Genomic DNA, 19169 nt, shown 5'->3' with positions numbered 1-19169 from the left:
ACACAGAAATATTCCATGCATTTATGGTCTAAGGAATCTCTTCCAAGCTGCCTTTTGTGTTCTGTCTGGTAGAGATGAACAACTCCATCACTATTCCACATGGAACACTTTACATTGCAACAGAATCAGCTCCTGTTTACACTCCGAGGAGTATGACATTAGATTTGTGGTATTAAAAATGTTAAGCAAGAGAATGTGTTAAAGGTTGCAATCTAATTTCAGAGCTCAGGTGATGCTCATGGTTTCTGATGTAATTCACAAACTTCAATTAGGTTAGCAGTGGTGTAACTCAATCCCAGATATCCACAGAATTTTATTAATTTAACAACATTTTCGTGGATGATGTAGCTTGCTATATGATTATTGATCACAGTTTTCTTATACACAAGGTAGCCTGCAATCAGCAAATTTATTTTCTCCTTTTCCAATTTTAATTTCAATAGCAATCAATATTTTAATATCAAGTAGTATTTTAATTAACTGAAGGTAAGTTCAAAATCATTTTGGATTCTAAATAAAGAATTCTAATTTAAACAAATAGAGAAAAGATCCTTTTTAAAACAAAATAACCTGAATACACTGTAATGAGATGTAAAACATGAACATTTATCTGCTTACAACTTATAATAAGAATCACTGGCTTGATATTGAGAGATCTGATGGAGAAGGTATTTCCAGCAGTAGGAGAGATTAGGACCGAAAGGCACAACATCAGAGTGAAGGGATGACCCTTTAGAACCGAGATGAGGAGGGATTTCTTCAGCTAGGTGACAATCTGTGGAACTCATTGCTGCAGAGAGATGTGGAGGCCAGGTCATTGAGTGTATTTGAGACAGGGATAGGTAGGTTCTTGATTGGTAAGGGGATCAAGGTTTACAGGGAGAAGGCAGGAGAATGGGGTTGAGAAACATATCGGCCATGACCAGAGCAGACTCAATGGGCCAAATAGCTTAACTTACCAATCTGACAGCCCTGGAGTTGGTGGTCCTGGAGATAGGAAGGTTCTTTAATTAAATATGCTGTTGCTGTCCAGCTGCCCAGACCTTTCATGGCTCTACCTGAATTATATTCTGGATAGGAAAGCTCAAGCTTAAACTTTCACCCTGCCACCAACTTAGAACCTGAGTGGCCAATGGATGACCAATAATGACCATTTCTACCTAGGCCACAATTGTCTCACCTTGCTGGACAAAACAAAATTGGAGAAATTCCTTTCCCCACAAATCCCAACCCCGGAAGTGTGTTGGGCACCCCACCTGTTAAAAGCATTTACCTGAGATTGTGGATACTACAATGTCAGGTGTCTGTAGTGTCCATGGTGGCACTGCTGAGACCGAGAACAGCCAGCCTCTGAGTGGCCAGCAACTTCCATTCACCAGGAACCTAGCCCCTGCAGACTTGAATGTGGAGTAAGATCAACTGCTAACCTCCAGACAGATTGAGAAAGACAGAGCAGGGCTTGGTCTGAAAACCTAGCTCATGTTCTTGCCACATTTTCAATAAGTGAATGAGGTCCCCAGAGAAATTGAAACGTTCCAACTCATCGTGTGCATCTAAATACCATTCCTCACTGCTGGACATCATGCTTCAATATGTTTGTCATGTGGAGTTTTAGTTTATCTTTGCTCATCCCTTTTTAAGAGCGGAATTTATTGAACATCCCTAATAACCCCTAAGAAAGTGGTGCTGAGTGGTCTCTTTGAACTGACTTGCAGTTTTTGTTGAGTCGGTGTTGTTAGGAAAGTAATTCCTCCTTCCTCATTGCCTTCACACTGAACCCCCGATCACTAAACTCCCAGCACTCTGTTCAAAATCCCACACTGTGCGAAGTCACACTGAGATGTTGAGCTTTTGAAGAAACAACAGCTAATTAGCCCCAGTTACAGAAAGGCCAACCTTGTTGGCTGCTTTTTTTTCAAGAATCTATAATCAAATGCTAAACGAGTGAAGACTTTGCAAAAGAAAACTGTGTCAGGCTGGGGAATGTAGAATTGAAAGACTGATACAAATAAAATAAAATGAGATATTCACAAAGAGATTGAGACTCTCTTTGTCACCAGCTGTTAACATCCAGATAATACCACTGAGCTGATGAACTGGCGAGGCAGGAACTGGTTTTTGATAGTGATTTCCCAGACTCTGAGCTCCGCAATTCCCTTTCTAACCCTAGCTGCCTCTTTACATCTCTTCTGATTTTTAAGACACTTCTAATTTCCCTTTATGTGGCACAATGTCATATTTTGTTTCATAATCCATCCATCCATTTTTTCGATGTTTTAGCAAAGTTCAGTGGAAGCCTGTTTCTGATGCGACAACATTTTGATAGCTCAGACTTAAGTGACCTTGGCTGAAAATGTGATGGGAAACGTTGAATGGGTGATCAGAGGGAAAAAAAAACAGAAAAAAAGAATAATACTTCAAATTAACATAATAATTGTACAAGAACTCCATTCTGAGGTTTATACGATGAGTATGACCAATATACATCTGTCACCAGTTTTATTGTTTTTCCTTGAGTTGTTGTGTGTGTCATCTCCTCACTCTCCCATCTCTCCCATCTCTCCCTCCCTTCATCATTCCCATTTCTCCTTCATTTTCACACTCCCCCCCACTTTTATATCTCTTCCCCATATCACCATTTTTCCTCTCAACACATTCCCATATTTATCTCCTTTGGCCAAGCGCCCATCTTTGCTTAACTCCTTTTTAGTAAGACAAATTCAAAACTGAAGGACAAAAGAAAACACAAATTGTCGATGCTGTCACCTTTCTAGTTACGTTAATAATGCTGAGAAGATGTTACCCCTTTTAGGAGCGGAGGGCTTACTCTCAGAACAAAGGGGCCCCAACATAAAACTGAGACGAGTAGGAGTTCCTCCTCTCTGATAGTTGGAACTTTGTGCCACAGAGAGAGGTGGGAGCAGAGTCAATATGTACATTTAAAGCTGAGATTGATCGGTCTGGGAATTGAGGGTTCCAAGGAAATGCAGGACAATGGATTGCAAGGAATGTTGGACCCTACTGAATGGCAGAGCAGACTCCAGGGGACAAACTACCAACCCCTGTTCCTAATTCTTCTATTAAAAAAAATTGGTTGGGGCATTAAGTTAAATTCTCAGTGTTTTGGATTCTGTAAGTTGTTTTTGATTCCTGATTATTCTAGCAGAGATAATTATTCTCAAATTATATTCAAGATATTCATTGATTACCCTCAACTAAGCTGATGCATTTTCTTCTTTGTTTGCTTGACAGTAGAGATTGTCACAAAGCTTAGCAATGTCAAGAAAATCCATTAAAATTGTCAACCTACTTATCTTCGATAAGATTGAGTAGAAAGCTAGGTTTCTACATTGAGTATCAGACTGTCAAAACGCTTTAATGCCAAATCCGAAAAAAAATACCTGTCAGAGTTAGGTTTGATTTTCTTCTGAAAGTAGAATTGAACAATGAATGTTTAGTTCATCACCAAGAAATCATCAACACTTGTTTGTCAGAGGCTTCCTGTTTCTGAGTGTCGGAAACTTCTGTACGATGAGAGCTCCTCATTTAAAATAAACATTTGAGGATATATTGGTCCATATCAACATGGAGAATTGAACTAGCTGAAAACAACATCAGACTTGCTGTGAAATAGGCATCAAATTTGCTGTTAATTCACTTTGTGTTACTGAAATAGATGTCAATTGTGCTATAAAAAATCAATGATGTCACAACTGAAAGTGGAGAGAAACAATTAAAGGAACAGCCCATTGCTCGTACACCATTCCTTATTGGCCCCTATAGCAGCACCAATGGCAAAGTAGTGCTGGAACTGAAAGGGGAAAATGAATATGGTTGTGTGTTTTAAATTACATTTGACATCCCAAACTTAGAAATCCAACCTCAGCTTAGAGTCAGAGAGATGTACAACACGGAAATAGAGCCTTCCGTCCAGCTTGTCCATGCTGACCAGATGTCCCAACCTAATCTAGTCCTACCTGCCAGCACCTGGACCATGTCCCTCCAAACCCTTCCTATTCATATACTCATCCAGATGCCTTTGAAATATTGCAATTGTAGCAGCTTTCAGCACTTCCTCTGGCAGCTCATTCCATACACGTACCACCCTCTGTGTGAAAACGTAGACCCTTAGATCTTTTTTATATCTTTCCCCTCTCATCTTAAACCTATGCTGTCTAGTTCTGGACTCCCCACCCCAGGGAAGAAACTTTGTCTGTTTATCCTATCCACGGCGCTTGTGATTTTATAAACTTCCAAAAGGTCATCCCTCAACCTCCGATACTCCAGGGAGAACAGCCCCAGTCTATTCAACCTCTCCCTAAAGCTCAAATCGTGCAACCCTGGCACCATTCTTGTAAATATTTTCTGAACCCTTTCAAGTTTCACAACATCTTTCTGAAAGGAAGGAGACTAGAATTGCACCCAGTATTCCAACAATGGCCTTTCTGTAATATTTTTGATTATTGTTATTATCTCATATTCATGATCTTGAAGAGTATCTACAGAGTGGGAAAGGGGGAGATAGAAAGAATTAACTTTTGTTTAATGTGTAACTAAGTGGGGATGTCCTCCAATGATTACACAGTGTTCAGCACCAATTACGACTCCTCCGAGACCAAAGCCAAACATGTTCAAATGCAACAAGATCTGGACATATCTACATTTGGGCTGACAATAGGCAAGTAACATTTGTGCCACACAAGTGCCAGGCAATGAACATCTTCATAAGAAACAATCTAACAACCAGCCCTTGACCATTAGTGACGCGACTATCACCGACATCCTGGGAATTATCATTATCTAGAAATTCAATTTGACTCCAATGTAAATACAAAGGCTACAAAAGCAGTTCAGAGGCTAGGAGTACTGCAGTGAATAACTTACCTCCTGACTCCCCAAGACTCCTATAAGACAGAAGTTGGGAGTTTGACAGAATGCTCCCCATCTGCTCCAAAAATACTCAAAAAACTTGACAACATCCAGAACAAAACAAACCCTTTGACTATACCTACATCCATAAGCATCCATTCCTTCCGCCACCGATGATCAATAGCAGCAGAGCATAATATGTATAAGATGTGACAGGAATTCACCAATGATCCTCATACAGCACCTTCCAAAACTACAACCATTGCCAAGTAGAATGACAAGGGCAGCAGATACATAGGAACACAATGCCTTCATGTTTGCCTCCAAGCCCCTCACCATCCTGACTCAAAAATCTATCACTATTTCTTCAGTGTTGCTGACCCAAAATCCAAAAACTCCCTCCTAAGGGCATTGTGGCTTTTCCAACAGCAGGCAGATTGCAGAGGTTCATGAAGGCAGGTCACTACAGCGAGTAGAAGGAAAATATTCTGTCTGGAAGTCAGTGGTGAGTGATGTTCCACAGGGCTCTGTCCTTGGGCCTCTACTGTTTGTAATTTTTATTAATGACTTGGATGAGAGGATTGAAGGTTGAGTCAGCAAGTTTGCAGATGACACAAAGGTTGGAGGTGTTGTTGACAGTATAGAGGGCTGTTATAGGCTGCAGTGGGACATTGACAGGATACAGAGATGGGCTGAAAGGTGGCAGATGAAGTTCAACCTGGATAAATGCGAGGTGATGCATTTTGGAAGGTCGAATTTAAAAGCTGTGTACAGGATAAAGGAAAGGATTTTTGGCGGTGTGGCAAAACAGAGGGATCTTGTTGTGCAGGTACATAGGACCCTTAAAATGGCCACCCAAGTGGACAGGGTTGTGAAGAAAGCATGTGGTATTTTGGCTTTCATTAACAGGGGGATTGAGTTTAAGAATCGTGAGATCTTGTTGCAGCTCTATAAAACTTTGGTTCGACCGCACTTGGAATACTGTGTCCAGTTCTGGTCGCCCTATTATAGGAAAGATGTGGATGCTTTGGAGAGGGTTCAGAGGAGGTTTACCAGGATGCTGCCTGGACTGGAGGGCTTATCTTATGAAGAGAGGTTGACTGAGCTTGGACTTTTTCATTGGAGAAAAGGAGGAGGAGAGGGGACCTAATTAAAGTATACAAGATAATGAGAGGCATAGATACAGTCAATAGCCAGAGACTATTTCCCATGGCAGAAATGGCTAACACGAGGGGTCATAGTTTTAAGCTGGTTGGAAGAAAGTATAAAGGGGATGTCAGAGGCGGGTTCTTTACACAGAGAGTTGTGAGAGCATGGAATGCATTGCCAGCAGCAGTTGTGGAAGCAAGGTCATTGGGGACATTTAACAGACTGCTGGACATGCATATGGGCACAGAAATTTGAGGGTGCATACATGAGGATCAATGGTCAGTACAACATCGTGGGGCCTGTTCTGTGCTGCACTGTTCTATGCTCTATGTACTACCACCTTCTCAAGAGGCACATAAGGATGAGCAATAAATGCTGGTCTAGCCAGTGACACCCACTTTCCATGATAGAATAAAAACTGCAGTAATAGTAACGAGCAGGGATATCATCTTGCCATTGGGATTTTAAGTGAGATTTTGACCATGTCATGTAGCACTGCATCACTTCCTGTGAGACAGTATACTGTGCCTCATTTGCATGTTTTACTTACAAGCTGATCTCAACACACGGGAAGAAAGAACCTTGCTCAGACACAAATGGAGAATTCAATGATCTCTATGATATAACATCTCTTCGCCACATGAGGAGAACAGAGTTCAGTGTCTTTATGATTAAGAAACATATCACAAAGCCACTGTCTCCATCCATCCCTCAGATATTGACTCCACTTGCATTACAAGTAATCAGTTAGGAAACTGAAGTCTCAGCCTTTAATTACTTGAGTTAATCTTGATTGTAAACTGGATTTACACAGAATCCCAGAATTCTTGGATCACAGAAGGAGCTCGTTTGGCCCATTGCATCTGCAGTGGGGCTTCTATTACCTTATGTCAGTCTCCTGCCCATTCTCCATAATCCCTGCACACCATTTCTATCCAAATAATCATCCAATGCTCTCTTAAGTGCTTCAATTGAACCTACCTCCTCTTGGGAGAACAATACCCATTGTAGCTCCAATAGAATCCATCACTGGATTACACTTGATGGGTAACATGGCCTACTTCTGCTTTTCATTGAATCCCTACAACATGGAAGCAGGCCATTCAGCCCATTGAGTCTATTCAGACCTTCTGAAGAGAATCCCACCCAGAACCACACCCCTACCCCATCTCTCCATTTCCCATGCCTAACCAACACATCCTGGGATACTATGGATAATCTAGTGTAGCCAATCCACCTAACCTGCACAATTTTGGACTGTGGGAGGAAACCTTGCAAAGACATGGGGAGAAGGTGCAAACTCCACACACATAGTTGCCTGAGGCTAGAATGCAACCTGTGTCCCTGGCGCTGTGAGGCACTAGTGCTAACCACTGACCCACCGTGCTGCTTTGTTTTTGCATTATGATGATCTAATTTTAATAAATTTTGTCTATTTCACATAAGGAAAGTAGTTCTTGGAAAATCCTGTGAATTTTTGATGAGATGCTGACAGAAATTGATGTTTTTATTTCCTTAAGTGAAAAGAAAATAGATTTTTCTTCTTCAGTCAATATGAGGGGTAGATGATGACTTTCCATGCGTATCCTAACCAAATTAATTTCTGAGGCAGGAGCATTAGACACAGCTGTACCAGTTGTGTGAGGAGACAGTATCAGTGCATCATCAGCAGTCATGAATACATAAGGCTTTGCAGAGACCTATGGTAAATCATTAATGTAAATTACAACTGATCTGTGGGAGATTGGTAATGTAAATACCAGGTGTTGGAACACATCCCAGAATAAAGGCTTTGTTGAACACTTAAGTAGGCTTAAAAATTATAATCCTGACATGTTGATAACCATAAACAAAGAATATGCAATTTGGCACATCTGATTTATTTTCCTCTCGTGAAATTAGTGGGGGATATGCAACAATCAGGAAGATAAATTTGCTGCTTTATTGAACTGAAACATCCAGTCATGCTGAAACGTAGATAATTTAATAAAGCACACTCTCAAGTTAATATTATTAGCTCCAGTTCAACTCTGGTACTGACTCTTGAAAATGGGTTATCGGGTGCTCTTTCCTTTTAGCTGCCACTGGGCAGTTCAGCAAATAAACTTTAATGAATGCTACATGTGACCAGAAAGTCTTACTCAGTACCATGAGATTGAAAAAAAGGATGTTTGTTTCAAATCACTATTTTGCAGCATTGAACTTGAGTATTGCTGCAATAAAGACACATTTATTGAAGTTTTTCATCTTGCATTCATCAGGACAATATGCAAGAATACCAATGTAAGGGTGATAAAACAACATTTATACTGCATCAGAGGACAGTAGCAAGTGGACTTTGATTTATAGAGGCAGTGTCTGTTTCAATAGAACACAAAGGGGTGACAGCCATTCACTGAACCATTGTCAGAGCAAGGCTTTTATTAAGCAGTTTCAACTTGCCTCGTTTAAAATTTGAACAAATCCTGGCAGTTAACTGTCAATCATTAGTAACTGGTGTATTCTTCATGACAACACATCGATCTACCTTGGTTTTATAACTCTTAATACTCTATCCTTACATAAAAATATATTTCATAGCATTTCTACATTGCAGAAAGATGCCATTCAAGTCTGCAGTAACCCTCCAAAGAGCATACAACTTAAACCAAACCCACAATCCCGCACATTTTTTTTAAACCATGGCTAACCTACACATTGTTATACTGTGTGAGGAAACCTACACAGACACCGAGAGAGCATGCAAACTCCACACAGACAAAGCCACCCAAAGCTGGAATTGAATTCAGGTCTCTGGCACTATGAAGCAGCATTGCTAACTACTGTTCCACCATGCTGCCTAAAGCTGTCAGTCTTTTACAGTTTGAATTGATCTCCAGATTCAGCAAACATGTTTGGGAAGAAAGAGTTCCAGATTTTTTCAACCCTTTGGCTGAATAATTAGTTATGGACATTAACTGAGAATCTGCTTGCTCTAATTTTAAGGTTTGGTTCTGAACTGCCTAGACCAGAGAAAATCATTTCTCCCAAATCTACCCAATCAAAGCCTTTACACATCTTAAACAGCTGCATTAGTTTAGATCTTAGATCGTCCTCTTGTTGCTCTCTATGTCAGAGTCTATACCTTTCCAAGACACGGGAAGGTGTGAGTTATAAAGAAAAGCTGTACAGGCTGGGACTTTTTCATTGGAGCTTAGGAGGTTGAGAAGTGACCCGATAGAAGTTTATAAAATAATGAGGAGAAAAGAAAGAGTTAATGGTAGCTGTCTTTTCCCTAGAATAGTGAATTTCAAGACTATGGGCATATTTTTTGAGGTGAGAGGAGAGAGATTTAAAAAAAGATACGGGGGCAAATCTTTTAAACAGAGGGTGGTTCCCGTGAGGAATGAACTTCGTAGGAAATGGTGAATGTGGGTAAAATTACAACACTTAAAAGACATTTGGATAAGTACAAGAATAGGAAAAGTTTGGAGAGATATGGGCCAGGTGCAGGCAGATGGGACTAATTTGGTTTGGGATTACATTTGGCATGGACTGGTTGGACCGAAGGGATTTTTCCATGCTGATTCTATGAGCACAATAATTGTGCTGAAACTCCAGTGCAATATTAAGGAAGTGCTAGACAACAGTCAAAAGAGCTGCATTTTGAATGATATGCTCTATCAGGATCTTGTGTGCCCCTCCCAAATAAATATTGGACAAGAATAAGGGAGTTCTCTCTGGCTGTGTGATTAATATTTACTACTTAATCAAAATGGCAAAAAACGATGGTAGAAACATTGAATATAGGGGCAGGAATAGACCATTCAATCCTTCAAACCTGCTCCATCATTCAATATGATCACAGATGATCATCCAACTCAGAGCAGTGTTCCCCATTTCTCCCTCTATCTCTTGATCCCTTTAGTTCCAAGAATTGTATACCTTTCCTGAAGATGATCTGGTCGTTAGTGCATTGTTGTTTGGGGAGCTTACTTGGTACAAATGGGATTCTGTGTTTTCTACATGTCAACAGAGACCACGTTGCAAAAAACATTGATCAGTTGTAAATTGATTTGGAATGTTCTATGGTCATAAAAGGTGCTATTTAAATGCACATCTTTTATTTTTAAAAAGTTGTGATGTATGTGTGTGATATATATAGTGTAACATTACCTGATTTGGACTTTTTAAAAAAATTGACCTAGTGGTATATGAGTTTTCTGTGTGTATGGAAATGTTTAATGATTAGCTTGTAGGTATTTCTGTGATGGCGAAAGTGATGCTTTTTGAAACACAGTATTAGAAAGAGTCTTGTGAAAAAGTAACCCCGGAAATTTGCTTCCACTGGGGAGTTCTTACAAACGAATAAAGTAAACAGTTGTGTTTAGAGTTCTGAGGAAAGGTCCATGGACCTGAAATGTTAACTTTCATTTCTCCCTACAGATGCTACTGGATCTGCTAAGCTTTTCTAGCAACTTCTGGTTTTGTTTCTGATTTCAGCATCCGCAATTCTTTCAGTTTTCATTTAGTTGTGCTTAGATTTTCAGTTTAGAAGGTCATAAATTGAATCTTTTTTGATGAGCAGAAACTCTCTAATTTTGGAAGAATGAGAAAAAAGTTTTGAGTTTCAACTGAAAAGTTTGCAGAAATTTTCACTTGAGCTGGTTGTGATCCACAGTTACTCCTGAGAAATATACAGTGAGTTTTAAACTGGTAGGAAATAGATTACCTCAGTGTCAGGAGTTTCGTTTTAGAGTTACAGACCAGATATGTTTGGTTAAAAGTCAAAAGGGATTATCTGAAGCCAAGAGGGACTACTCTCAGCTGGGCCTGTGTCCAATGGACTTTGTAAGAATGAGTGGTGGCCTTGTTAAAACATACAAGCTTTCGCAAAGAACTTGACAGATGCCAAGTGGATATTTCCTGTCATGGAGAATCTGGAACTAGGGGCACAGTTTATGAAGGAAAAAGAGAACAGAGTAAGATTTTGTTTTTTCCTTTCAGAAGGTCATCAATCTCTTGGAATTCACGTCTACAGAGAGCAGTGGAAGTCGGATCACTAAACATACTCAAAGCTGAGATCAGAAGAGGTCGGATCGAAAGACAAGTCAAAGATTATGGTCTTCAGACAGGAAAGTAGTCTTAATCAAAAGCCAGCTCTGCCCTGGTCTTCTCAGGTGATGGAGAAAGTTTGAATGGGCCCAAATAAACTCCTCCTGCTGCTATCTTTTAATATCTTACCCACGGGATTAAGCATTTCTTTTTGTACTCACTTTATTAAAACTTTATGTAATTTTAAAGACCTCTGTTAGGTTACCCCATTGTCTTACTTTTCGATGAGAAAAGAAATCTGTACTGTTCTGCTATTTAATGCTGAATTTGCTAACAGCTTTAGGAGTTTACTTTTCCCAGGTTATGTTACTCCTTATTAATTCCTTTATATCTTTAATTTTACTTATTTGGAAGCTGTGATGATGGCTTCAGCCAACTGCCCAAATTCAGTTGAATTTAGGACAGACAGACATTGCCCGTGGACTGTTGCAGTGCAGCTGTAGTGTCCTTATCTCTGAGCGAGGAGGCTGTGTTCACATCCTACCTGCTCTTGAGGTGTGTAATAACATCTCTGAAAAGTTAATTAGGGTTTGAGTTATCAACAGAGGTTGGATACCTGGGACTTTTTTCACTGGATTCTCAGGGGCTGAGGAGTGACCCAAAAGGAAGTTATAAAACATGAGGGGCATAGATAGGGTGAATAACCAAGGCCTTTTCTCCAAAGTAGGAGATTCTAAAACCAGATGGAAAAGGTTTAAGGTGAGAGGGAAAAGATTTAAAACTGACCTGAGGGGCAAATTCTACACACTGGGGGTGGTGCACGTGTGGAACAAGCTGTCGGAGGAAGTGGTGGAAGTGGGTACAATTATTGAATATAAGAGAGAGTTGAACAGATACTTGGATAGGAAAGGTTTAGACAGGTATCAGCCAAACACAGGCAAATTAGACTAACTCAGTTTAGGAAACCTGGCTGGCATGGACAGGTTGGGCCGAAGGGTCTGTTTCTATGCTGTATGAATCTATGATGCAATCAACTCAGATCGGTACTGGAGTTTAGATTCAAATCTGGTCAAGAGCTTGCGTCCCCACAGGGAAAGATGTTTTTTTTTAATTTGGAAAGGGTAGTATCACGGCTATATTTTGAAATATGCAAAATGAGTTGAATCAATTTGTCTCACTCCTCATTTTACTGGTTTTCCCATCTGCTAATCAAAATAAGCCCCTGGATTATTTATTAATGAATTACACCTTGGAAAACTGGGCACAATCTTCACTCTATGTTTGAGACCTGAATCTGCCTAACTACCTCACTTAGGCTAATGTGTCTAAACATATTAAACCTACTTCTGTACATTACAAGTCAAAGTCAGTGTCTTTGCAGAAGCCTTATAAACCCTGTTTTACATTATTGTGCTAAAGTTCAGCTGCCTAGTAACCTGACAGGAAACAGGGAATTAACACACGTGTGGGCTGTTTTAAAGGGTATTCTTAAAAGAAAATGACATTTATTGTTCCTATGGAGCAGGCATTTTGAGATTGAAAGTGAGCAATCTGTTTTGTATCATCCATCAGATCTATTTATTTTATAAAGGGCAAGCTTGAATTCCATTTCTGTTCATTTACTGGCCTCTGATAACATGATTAGCCTTTGAACAAGTGATCTGCACATGCAGCAATTGTGACAGGTCTGAAGGATAAACAATCACTTCTCTTACCTGTGTTGTGTGAAACTAAAGGAGATTATTCTGTGTTAAGGTCAGGTCAAATTTACAATAAGATATACTGTCTATTTCTAGTTTGCTTCACATATTATTTGAGCAATTCCACAAATTATCCTGATTATAAACTTTAAAAACACACTAGGAACTAAATAAACACTCTCTAAATGTTTGATGTTTAACATTTAGCGCTGACATGTTCATTAAATGCAACATGGCAGGAGTTTGTCTGATACTATGGCGTTGAATTACACAAAAAGGAGAGTGAGTCGAAGGTTCAATTCATGATTGATGAACTGTCAGCTGATTTTATTCTGAGTTGCAGAGGTAAATGGTGACTCTGAGATTGTCGCCTTGTTGTAAAAGCTCATCTGATTCACTAATGTCCTATGCAGGAAAAAATTCTGCTACCTTTACCTAGTCTGTGTTTAATTGTGATTCTTGACCTGCACTAGAGTGGTCCATTCTTCTCTGTCATCTGCACCACGGACTGGGAAGCTAGAGGAGATACTTGTTAGGAAGGAAGATGTGGTGGGCATTTTGAAAAACTTGAGGATAGACAAGTCCTCTGGGCCTGACGGGATATATCCTAGGATTGTGTGGGAAGCAGGAGAGGAAATTGCAGAGCCGTTGGCTATGATCTTTGCGTCTTCACTGTCGATGGGGGTGGTACCAGGGGACTGGACAGTGGCGAATGTTGTGCCCCTGTTCAAAAAAGGGAATTACAGGCCAGTTAGTCTTACTTTGGTGGTGGGCAAGGTAATGGAAAGGCTACTGAGGGATAGGATTTATGAGTATCTGGAAAGATACTGCTTGATTAGGGACAGCCAGCACGGATTTGTGAGGGGTAGGTCTTGTCTTACAAGTCTTATTGAATTCTTTGAGGAGGTGACCAAGCATGTGGATGAGGTAGAGCAGTGGATGTAGTGTACATGGATTTTAGTAAGGCATTTGATAAGGTTCCCCATGGTAGGCTTATGCGGAAAGTCAGGAGGCATGGGATAGTGGGAAATTTGGCCAGTTGGATAGAGAACTGGCTAACCGGTCGAAGTCAGAGAGTGGTGGTAGATGGTAACTATTCAGCCTGGAGCCCAGTTACAAGTGGAGTTCTGCAGGGATCAGTTCTGGGTCCTCTGCTGTTTGTAATTTTTATTAATGACTTGGAAGAGGGAGTCAAAGGGTGGTCAGTAAATTTGCAGATGATACAAAGATTGGTGGAGTTGTGGATAGTGAGGAGGGCTGTTGTCGGCTGCAAAGGGACTTAGATATGATGCAGAGCTGGGCTGAGGAGTGGCAGATGGAGCTCAACCCTGTCAAGTGTGAGGTTGTCCATTTTGGAAGGACAAATAAGAATGCGGAATACAGGATTAATGGTAGGGTTCTTAGTAAGGTGGAGGAGCAGAAAGATCTTGGGGTCTATGTTCATAGCTCTTTGAAAGTTGCCACTCAGGTGGATAGAGCTTGTAAGAAGGCCTATGGTGTATTAGCGTTCATTAGCAGAGGGATTGAATTCAAGAGTCGTGAGGTGATGTTGTAGCTGTACAGGACCTTGGTAAGGCCACATTTGGAGTACTGTGTGCAGTTCTGGTCGCCTCACTTTAGGAAAGACGTGGAAGCTTTGGAGAGGGTGCAGAGGAGATTTACCAGGATGTTGCCTGGAATGGAGAATAGGTCATTCGAGGATAGGTTGAGCGTGCTAGGCCTTTTCTCATTGGAACGGTGAAGGATGAGGGGTGACTTAATAGAGTTTATAAGATGATCAGGGGAATAGATAGAGTAGACAGTCAGAGACTTTTGCCCCGGGTACAACAGAGTATTACAAGGGGACATAAATTTAAGGTGAAGGGTGGAAGGTATGGGGGGGATGTCAGGGGTAGGTTCTTTACCCAGAGAGTGGTGGGGGCATGGAATGCGCTGCCAGTGGGAGTGGCAGAGTCAGAATCATTGGTGACCTTTATGCGGCAATTGGATAGGTACATGGATAGGTGCTTAAGCTAGGACAAATGTTCGGCACAACATCGTGGACCGAAGGGCCTGCTCTGTGCTGTATTGTTCTATGTTCTATGTTCTATGTTCTATCATGGCAAAGCACTCAAACATGTTCACCTATCACCAGGACTTCAGGAAGGAGGTTCACTACCTTATGTAGGTGAAGAAGGTTGGACAATAAATTCCAGTTTTGGTATTGATTTGCACCTCTGAAGAATGAAAAATAATAAAGGGCTTTGTAGAATTGACATCGACCCTATTGAACTGAGATGAAAGAAAGGGAAAATCTTCCTTTGATAGTCATTGAGTTTTCTGTGGTCAGACTCCTACAGATGCCTTTGTGCCCATGTGTCTGAAGTTATCCCAATTGTTAGAGATGTGAATATGCCTCCAATAAGGTGTTTACCTGATGTAGCAATGCTTAGGGTAGCTCCTATAATGCAGAAAACCCGGCTTGAGTACTGTAATGTTGAAAAATCCAACAGATATCAATTGCAGTGAGATAATTTGTTCAATCATACTCTTCATTGGTAAATTATTGGTTTCCAACAGAGGAGCATGTTTCTCATAACATGCCATGCTTCAAATGATCTGTGATAAGGTGGAGTATGAGATCTTTACTTCAAGTCACATGTGATGGTATCATGAACATGACTTTTTAAAGGTTTATTTACATTCTGACTTTGAAACATTGCACAATTTCCCTCTTTAATCAGAGATACAAACATATTCCAAGAAAATATATGTACTTGAACATAGGCACATGTTGTTAATTTGATAATTACACATACAGGTAAAACAGAATTGAAAAGATAAACATTTCACACATTTCATTTCACTTCATTGAACATTTCAATATAATGCTTTGAAATTTGGCAACTTTTCTTGAACTAGTGATTGAATATCTCTAGAAGGTAGATGATGTTCTCTATTGCACTGGATAGCACAAGATAGCTATCCAGCTGCTGATTGAATGTAGTTCAGCAACACCCCACAATCATCTCTTTGTGCATGAGTGGTGTGCTGTATACCTGTCTGGGCTGAATGGCCTCTGTCTGGACTATAGGGATTCTGTGATTTGAATACAAATGCCACGGGCAGTTGTTTAATAAGATGCAGAGCCACTGTCAGCCCTTAATACTATAAGGGCTGTCACACATCTTTGCTTAACTTCAGTCCAGATTTTGAAAGTGATTATTTCAAAGCAGTTTATTCCATACTCTTAAGCAGCAGGAAGATTATACCGAAGTTTCTCAGACAAAAAAAACCCGTATCAATGCTAAAAGCTTTCTGTCTCGGTTATAGTTAATGCACGGGGTGTCAGTGGTTTGCACTGCTGCCTCAAAACCCCAGGGGCACTGGCTTGATTCTACCCTTGCGTGACTGTGTGTGTGGAGTTTGCACATTCTCCCTGTGTCTGTGTGGGTTTCCGCTGGGTGCTCTGGTTTCCTCTCACTGTCCAAAGATGTGCAGGTTAGGTGGATTGGTCATTGGAAATTGTGCTGTTGTGCTCAGACATAAGCAGGGTGGGTCAGTAAACAGTGGTCAATATGAAGATAGGTTGAGGTCTGGGTGGGATGCTCTTCAGAGATTCAGTGTAGGCTCACTGGGCTGAATGGCCTCTATCTGGACTGTAGGGATTATATGATTTGAATGCAAATGCCAATGGGCAGTTGTTTAATAAGAGGTAGATTGTAAACAGTATAGGGGCTATCACACATCCTTGCTTGACTTCAGTCCAGATTTTGAAAGCGATTATTTCAAAACAGTTCATTCCATACTCTTAAGCAGCAGAAAGATTATACGGAAGTTTCTCAGAGAACAAAATCTGTACCAATCTTACATCTTTTGTCTTCTATTCTTTTATTCAACCGCCTTTTTCTGATTTGAGCTCATGGTCAATTCATATCTTCACCATCCCAGAGGCATACTTCATGGAATTATGGTAGCACAAGATTTGATCATCTCCACATTGACTTTAATGGATTGTGTAGCCATAATTTTCTCGAATTGATTCCCTGTTTCACACTATAGAGAACACAGTGAAAAAAAATGGAAGTTGAGAAGATTTGTTAGTAATAAATGAGTCAGATAACTAATTCAAGGCTTTCAGTTCAACATTGACGTTAAGCATGCTCAATTTTGGGTAACAGTTTGACTTCTTATCTTCCTCATATTAGAGTCAATAAAGGGATCAATTTGAATGAAACTTGTTTGGTGCCACTAAGTTTCTTAAGAGTTTTAGTGATTGAAGTAAAAGTTGTTGCCATCACTCAGCCAGCTGTAGGTGAAGGTGCTGTGATGACTCCCTATTGTGAGCTGTTTCAATGTTGCATGAAAAGATCTTTCACAAGTGATGACCTTTAGGTTGGCAAGCTACCTTCGACAATCTTCTCTGGTTTAGGGAGGAATGCACCCAGCTGGTCTACCTTCTATAGCAAGATGTCAAATCCGTGTCAGTAAACAGGTGTGAGAGAGTGGAATCAGACCTTTTGGCCCAACTCATCTATGCTGATCAGGTTTCCGAAACCGAAATAGCTCAATTTTCCTGTATTTGGCCCATATCCCTCTAAATCTTTCCTATTCATGTATCTCCCCAAATACCTTTTAAAGGTTGCAATTGTACCTGCCTCTACCACTTCCTCTGGCAGCTCATTCCATACACGAACTACCCTCTGTGTGAAAAAGTTTGTCCCCTCAGGTCCCTTTTAAATCTTTCCCCTCTCACCTTAAACCTATGCCCTCTGGTTTTGGACTCCCCCACCATGGGGAAAAATCTTGGCTATTCACCCGATCCATGCCCCTCATGATTTTATAAGGTCACCACTCAGATTCTCATGAAAAAGTTTGATTCATAACATTAAGAAAGTGGCAATTGTAGGAGGTCACAATGATAGATTGTACCCTGCATTGTTGAGAATTTGAGTCCCTGATAGTAAGTACATTAGGAAAATTGTGTTGATATAACCCCAACTTGACACAGGACAGACCTTGAAGGGAATCAAGATGTAAGTGTCAGTGTTCTCTCTTCTTCTACACAATGATAGGCTGTGCAATTGGAAAGGATTAATGCACAAACTATTGAAATATGCAACATACAATAGCTGCGTACCCCATCGATAAATGTTTAGATAATGTAACAAGATGTTGAGTGAGCTCCAGCCAATTGTTAACTGTTTAACAGAAACTATAAAATTGAGATTATATGAACCAGTCAGCCACAGCCTAGTAACCTGGAGAAAGTGAGGACTGCAGATGCTGAAGATGAGAGTCTAGAGTGTGGTGTTGGAAAAGCACAGCAGGCCAGGCATCCTCATGAAGGGCTTTTGCTCAAAATGCCGACTCTCCTGTCCTCAGGTGCTGCCTGACCTGCTGTGCTTTTCCAGCACCACACCCTCAACAGACTAGGTGAGTAAACTATCTTTAATTTAATTAATCTGATTATTAAAACTGAACTAATACACAAAAAAAAGAGCAAACTCTCAACACCCACCCAGATATAAAAGTTATGTATGCCACTGCATTATTTACTCAATTGTATTAATTTTGAATTATGTAGCTGTAAATTTTAATTTAATGAATGTAAACTGATCGTGGAGAAGTGTTATGTGCTGGTCATCTTTTATAGTGATGAAATACAACATTAAAAGAGAAATGGTCAATTGACTGAAGAATTTCATCAAACAGAATTTCAGCAGCTTTGGCTGCATCTGTGAAGAGAAACTAGGAGAAAGTGAGGTCTGCAGATGCTGGAGATCAGAGCTGAAAAATGTGTTGCTGGAAAAGTGCAACAGGTCAGGCAGCATCCAAGGAGCAGGAGAATCGATGTTTTGGGCATGAGCCCTTCTTCAGGAAGAAGGGCTTATGCCCGAAACGTTGATTCTCCTGCTCCTTGAATGCTGCCTGACCTGCTGGGCTTTGCCAGCAACATATTTTTCAGCTCTGTGAAGAGAAAACAGAGTTAATGTTTTGAGTTCAGTGATCCTTTTTCAGAACTGAAACTGCACTGTAGGTTTGAGAGCAGGAAGGCAGAATGATACATGTAGACAAGATAAAAAATTTGCTGAAAGTTTGCAAAATGATGTTTAAACAGTGCTGAGCTCTGAATGAAAAGTGTGTCTGTGAAAATGCCTTCTTTCCTCTGACATTATAGACTGATAAGGATGTTAAAGATAATATCCCAGACAACTGCCTGTTTATTTAAATATTTCTGTAACTGCACAGAAAGTACAGCTTTAAGAACAAGAGTGGTTTATAATTATATCAATCAAATGAGCTAAAAACAGATATTATTTTGTTTGACAGTCATCGCATAAAGAAGTATAGAGAAAATCTTTTGAAAGCAACTCATCACTACAGTTAGTACAGCAGTTTAATCAACTACTCAGTGCATTTGGAGATTCAGCCAAT

This window comes from Hemiscyllium ocellatum, chromosome 34 (genome assembly GCF_020745735.1).
Source record: "Hemiscyllium ocellatum isolate sHemOce1 chromosome 34, sHemOce1.pat.X.cur, whole genome shotgun sequence".
In the NCBI taxonomy this organism is placed as follows: Eukaryota; Metazoa; Chordata; class Chondrichthyes; order Orectolobiformes; family Hemiscylliidae; genus Hemiscyllium; species Hemiscyllium ocellatum.
The sequence above is the reverse complement of the archived record's forward strand: the minus strand, read 5'-3'. Positions refer to the sequence as shown.